This window comes from Rhinatrema bivittatum, chromosome 1, assembly GCF_901001135.1.
Source record: "Rhinatrema bivittatum chromosome 1, aRhiBiv1.1, whole genome shotgun sequence".
Classification (NCBI taxonomy): domain Eukaryota; kingdom Metazoa; phylum Chordata; class Amphibia; order Gymnophiona; family Rhinatrematidae; genus Rhinatrema; species Rhinatrema bivittatum.
This window is the reverse complement of record NC_042615.1, coordinates 832,925,129-832,931,610: the sequence shown is the minus strand read 5'-3', so window position 1 is coordinate 832,931,610 and position 6,482 is coordinate 832,925,129. Positions and strand designations below refer to the sequence as shown.

At 49.1% G+C, this 6,482-nt stretch overlaps 1 protein-coding gene across 2 annotated transcripts in view; it reads left to right on the top strand.

The window, feature by feature from the left end:
* Positions 1 to 959: 959 nt before the first annotated feature.
* LOC115079566 (long-chain-fatty-acid--CoA ligase ACSBG2-like) overlaps positions 960 to 6,482 on the top strand; it is a 157,893-nt gene continuing 152,370 nt past the window's right edge. The window contains exon 1 of one of the 2 annotated variants that reach the window (XM_029583236.1): positions 960 to 1,098. The gene's annotated coding sequence lies outside the window, so the exon portion shown is untranslated. The remainder of the gene's footprint in view (positions 1,099 to 6,482) is intronic. The other variant, XM_029583218.1, reaches the window with a different exon arrangement.

The window sequence follows — 6,482 nt, the reverse complement described above, 5'->3', positions numbered from 1 at the left end:
TTGTGTAATTATAGCATGGGTTATTTTTCCCTATATGCATCACCTTGCACTTATCCACATTAAATTTCATCTGTCATTTGGATGCCCAATTTTCCAATCTCACAAGGTCTTCCTGCAATTTATCACAATCTGCTTATGATTTAACTACTCTGAACAATTTTGTGTCATCTGCAAATTTGATTATCTCACTCGTCGTATTTCTTTCCAGATCATTTATATATATATTGAAAAGTAAGGGTCCCAATACCGATCCCTGAGGCACTCCACTGTCCACTCCCTTCTACTGAGAAAATTGCCCATTTAATCCTACTCTCTGTTTCCTGTCTTTTAGCCAGTTTGCAATCCACGAAAGGACATCGCCACCCATCCCATGACTTTTTACTTTTCCTAGAAGCCTCTCATGAGGAACTTTGTGAAACGCCTTCTGAAAATCCAAGTATACTATATCTACCGGTTCACCTTTATCCATGTGTTTATTAACTCCTTCAAAAAAGTGAAGCAGATTTGTGAGGCAAGACTTGCCCTGGGTAAAGCCATGCTGACTTTGTTCCATTAAACCATGTCTTTCTATATGTTCTGTAATTTTGATCTTTAGAATAGTTTCCACTATTTTTCCTGGCACTGAAGTCAGGCTAACTGGTCTGTAGTTATCCGGATAACCCCTGGAGCCCTGCTCGCACCCCCTGAGCCCTCTAGTCCTAGAGTTAACAGACTGTAGTCTTGAGCCAAGACTCTGAGGTTTCCTTTGCCATGGAAGAAATTATTATCTATTTTGCTTAATAAGTGGATAAAAGGTTGGCCCGGTTTAATTGCTGATTGCACGCTGTGCTGGGAGAGCTGGTGGTTTCCAAGCTTGTGATAGCACTGGATTGGCCTGAATGCAGTCTGCTGTTCCCTCTTGTACAAGCCCTGAGTCTGGCGAATGAAGTCCGTGAGCTCTGCTCTGGTTAACCTTTGGCCGTGCCTGTGAGGTGTTTGCTCTCCGCTCGCTGGCACTTCAGTCATTCCAGAGGTCGCTCTCCCTGGCACCACGTCCTCAGCGCTGCTGTCCCCTAGCACCGTGGCCCCCTCGGTGCCCAACGCTGCCCGGGAGCGAGGGTGAGTCTGTGTCCAGGACATGCAGGGGCAAGGAGGGAGGATGAGGGCAGGATCCCTAAGGAAAGCTTTGCAAGTGTCCCTCCCATCTTCCCAGTCCAGCCTCACGGGGAATGCTTTGTTCCTTTCTTGGTTTAATCATTCTCTGCATTACTCTGGCCACTCGTGTAAAACTGTCAGGACGATCAGTTTGTCTGAGTCTGACTGAGATGATGAGCCCCGATCCCTAGCATTGATGAGGGAGTTCTTGTGCTGTGAGGCGGGTGCTCTGACCCGGGGCGGAGGTCAGCTGCTCGGGACAGGAGCGTGTGGGGGGGTGTGCGGGGGGTTCTGTGCATTTTCAGCTCCCCTGCATGGCCCGATCCTGTGAGGGTGTGCGGGTCTCGCTTGCCTGCTCCTCAGTCAGAAGATGTGTGGATGAATACGGGGAGCGTGCGAGTGGAAGGGCGGAGTGAGTGCACCTCGCTGGACCTGTGTGCACCCTCCCAGAGGCGCTCCTCGGGGGGCAGAACACGTGTGGACACGTGTGGGCGCCTGCCTGCTTCAGAGGGGAAGAAAGATGGACAACTGATTTTTACGGGCCAATACAGGAAAAATCGCGGGAGAGCGGGCAAGCTCTCCCAGGGACACTAGCACCTCTTTTTGCACAGGAGCGACAGCTGTCAGCGGGTTTGAGAACCGACGCCGGCAAAATTGAGCATCCGGTTTTCAACCTGCGAGCCGCGGGCCCATTTTAATTTTTTTTTTTTTTTTAAGTTTTTTTTACTTTGGGACCTCCGACTTAATATCGCCATGATATTGTCGGAGTCTGCACAGAAAGCAGTTTTTACTGCTTTCTGTGCACTTCCCTGGCGCCGGCAGAAATTAGCGCCTACCTTTGGGTAGGCGCTAATTTCTGAAAGTAAAATGTGCGGCTTGGCTGCACATTTTACTTACTGAATCGCGCGGGAATGACTAATAGGGTCATCAACGTGCATTTGCATGTTGCGGGTGCTATTAGTTTCGGGGGGGTTGGACGCGCGTTTTCGACCCCTTACTGAATAAGGGGTAAAGCTAGCGAGTCGAAAACGCGCGTCCAAATGCCGGTTACCGGAGCGCACTGTACTGTATCGGCCCGTTACTTGGATTTCAATCGCCCGAGCCTTTCAGCCCTGACCAAGTTATTACATAGCACTAAATCTGCCCAACACCGAAACAAATGCTTCCAGCCTATAAATAACTCAATCACTTCCTCAGCCCGCCAATCCCCCACGCACACAACCCGCACCCCTCCATCCAAAAAAACATGACGTCACCATTTCACAAAAACAGAAATAATTCAATTCAATTCGCAGATCCAGCAGCATAGAGTTCTTTTTTCTTTAATGTACGTTTTATCGCGGTATTAAGGAACGGTAACAGCAATAGATATAGGAATCTGCAATAAGATACAAACCACACACAACATTTTTACAACCTTAATAATTGCTCCCCTCCCTCTAAACCCTTTAGCGTAATACAGCTTTATGTCCGAACTGGTGTTCACGATATGAAACTCCAAGGGGGAAGACCAGGAAAGGATGATGAAGAGAGCAGTAAAGGAATTCAAAAGGGCACTGGTAATACACAGAGGATCCCTGATTGATTTAGAATGGAAATAAAGAACAGGGGTAACCTGCATGGAGCGGCAGTTACTATCCTTAACAGAAGGCATGGGGGTAACCTGCACAGAGCAGCAGTTACTACCCTTAACAGAAGGCATGGGGTAACCTGCACAGAGTGGCAGTTACTACCCTTAACAGAAGGCATGGGAGTAACCTGCACAGAGAGGCAGTTACTACCCTTAACAGAAGGCATGGGGTAACCTGCACAGAGCAATAGTTACTACCCTTAACAGAAGCCATGGGGGTAACCTGCACGGAGCGGCAGTTACTACACTTAACAGAAGGCAGGGGGTAACCTGCACAGAGTGGCAGTTACTACCCTTAACAGAAGGCATGGGGGGTAACCTGCAGAGAGCGGCAGTCACTACCCTTAACAGAAGGCATGGGATAACCTGCACAGAGCAGCAGTTACTGCCCTTAACAGAAGGCATGGGGGTAACCTGCACAGAGCAGCAGTTACTACCCTTAACAGAAGGCATGGGGTAACCTGCACAGAGCAGTAGTTACTACCCTTAACAGAAGGCATGGGGGTAACCTGCACGGAGCGGCAGTTACTACACTTAACAGAAGGCATGGGGGTAACCTGCACAGAGCGGCAGTTACTACCCTTAACAGAAGGCATGGGGGTAACCTGCACAGAGCGGCAGTCACTACCCTTAACAGAAGGCATGGGGTAACCTGCACAGAGCGGCAGTTACTACCCTTAACAGAAGGCATGGGGGTAACCTGCAGAGAGCGGCAGTTACTACCCTTAACAGAAGGCATGGGGGTAACCTGTAGAGAGCGGCAGTCACTACCCTTAACAGAAGGCATGGGGTAACCTGCACAGAGCAGCAGTTACTGCCCTTAACAGAAGGCATGTGGGTTACCTGCATGGAGCGGCAGTTACTACCCTTAACAGAAGGCATGGGGGTAACCTGCAGAGAGCGGCAGTCACTACCCTTAACAGAAGGCATGGGGGTAACCTGCACGGAGAATCAATTTCTACGCTTAACAGAAGGCATGAGGGTAACCTGCAGAGAGCAGCAGTCACTACCCTTAACAGAAGGCATGGGGGTAACCTGCATGGAGAAGCAGTTACTACCCATAACAGAAGGCATGGGGTAACCTGCATGGAGCAGCAGTTACTACCCTTAACAGAAGGCATGGGGGGTAACCTGCACGGAGCATCAATTTCTACGCTTAACAGAAGGCATGGGGGCAACCTGCACGGAGTGGCAGTTACTACCCTTAACAGAAAGCATAGGGGTAACCTGCATGGAGTGGCAGTTACTACCCTTAACAGAAGGCATGGGGGTAACCTGCAGGGAGCGGCAGTCACTACCCTTAACAGAAGGCATGGGGGTAACCTGCACAGAGCGGCAGTCACTACCCTTAACAGAAGGCATGGGGTAACCTGCATGGAGCGGCAGTTACTACCCTTAACAGAAGGCATGGGGGTAACCTGCATGGAGCGGCAGTTACTATCCTTAACAGAAGGCATGGGGGTAACTGCAGAGAGCGGCAGTCACTTCCCTTAACAGAAGGCATGGGGGTAACCTGCATGGAGCATCAGTTTCTACCCTTACCAAAAGGCATGGGGATAACCTGCATGGAGTGGCAGTTACTACCCTTAACAGAAGGCATGGGGGTAACCTGCAGAGAGCGGCAGTCACTACCCTTAACAGAAGGCATGGGGGTAACATGCACAGAGTGGCAGTTACTACCCTTAACAGAAGGCATGGGGGTAACCTGCAGGGAGCGGCAGTTTCTACCCTTAACAGAAGGCATGGGGGTAACCTGCAGGGAGCGGCAGTTTCTACCCTTAACAGAAGGCATGGGGGTAACCTGCAGGGAGTGGCAGTTACTACCCTTAACAGAAGGCATGGAGGTAACCTGCATGGAGCAGCAGTTACTGCCCTTAACAGAAGGCATGGAGGTAACCTGCATGGAGCGGCAGTTACTGCCCTTAACAGAAGGCATGGGGGTAACCTGCATGGAGTGGCAGTTACTTCCCTTAACAGAAGGCATGAGGTAACCTGCACGGAGCAGCAGTTACTACCCTTAACAGAAGGCATGGGGTTAACCTGCATGGAGCGGCAGTTACTATCCTTAACAGAAGGCATGGGGGTAACCTGCACAGAGCAGCAGTTACTGCCCTTAACAGAAGGCATGGGGGTAACCTGCAGAGAGCGGCAGTCACTACCCTTAACAGAAGGCATGGGGGTAACCTGCACAGAGCGGCAGTTACTACCCTTAACAGAAGGCAGGTGGTAATTGATAATAGCCATGGTGCTGCCAGCGCATGATATAGCCTCAACCTGAATATGAGGAGTGTCCATTTTTATCCCTCTCCTGGCCAATTTTGCTGAGGTTGCTGGACTCCCATAGCTAAGTGCCCCTTGCTATTGTGCTTGTATATTCAGGCCTGAATTTGTCAAAAGGTGCACTATGTCTGTGCCTAGTACAGCAAAAATTGGAGGGGTGGGGTGCAGCAGGGCCTCCCAGTTGTGCTGAATCTGACTCAGAAGAGAGCAGTGCTCTGCTCCTCCCCTCCCAGGCAGTCTGCAGGGGTGAGCCTGGCACATAGAAAGCAGAGGGGGATCATTTGGTAAGCTCAGTAGGCTCGTGAATGGGGATCACTGCGGGTGAGAAGAGAGGCTGAGGGATGAAAGTGATTCTGGTGTGTGTGTGTTTGAGAGGGAGAATGGATTGATTCTGGTGTGTGTGTGTGTGTGAGAGAGAGAGAGAACGATTGTTTCTGGTGTGTGTTGTATGAGAGAGAGAATAGATTGATTTTGGTGTTTGTGTGAGAGGGGGAGAATGGATTGATTCTGGTGTGTGTGTGTGAGTGAGAGAACGGATTGATTCTGGTGTGTGTGTGTTTTAGAGAGAGAACGGATTGATTCTGGTGTGTGTGTGTGTTTGAGAGATGGAATGGATTGATTCTGGTGTGTGTTGTATGAGTGAGAGAACATTTTCCCACAGCTTATTTATTTATTTATTTATTTATTTTTAATTTTTATATACCGATGTTCCTGTAAAGAATACATATCGCACCGGTTTACAAGGAACTGAACAGTCACCTCCAGGGCGGAAATACATTAAAACAGTCGCCTCAAGGCAGAATACATTAACACAAGTATACAGGAAAACTATTAAAGAGAACTTTCATAAACTCAATTAAATGTAACTGTGAACCATAAATCAGGAACCATAAATCAGGAACATATGTACAGAGGTAGGTATATCGTCTGTCGCTTCACCAGATTTTAGCTCTCAGGGAAAGCTTGAGTGAATAGCCAAGTCTTTAGCTTCTTTTTGAATGTCGGAAGGCATGGTTCTTGGCGGAGGTCCGGTGGGAGCAGGTTCCAAAGATGGGGACCTGCAGTGGACAGAGCTCGTTTCCTCAATGAGGTTTTTGTTGGCTGGGTGTGAAGCATGTTCTGGTATGCACTTCTGATCGGTCTATTGGAGACGTGTTGCTGTAGTTGGAAGGATAGGTTGAGGGGGGAGATGTTGTGAAGAGCCTTGTGAATCATCATGAAGGATTTAAATTGTATCCTAAATTTTATGGGCAGCCAGTGAAGATTTTGGAGGATAGGGGTGATGTGATCCCATTTTTTGGTGTTAGTGAGAATTCTGGCTGTCGCGTTCTGGACCATCTGAAGTGGTTTGATGGTGTTGGCTGGCAGGCCCAGGAGGAGTGAGTTGCAATAGTCCAGTTTAGGGAGGATGATAGATTGTAGTACCAAGCGGAAGTCT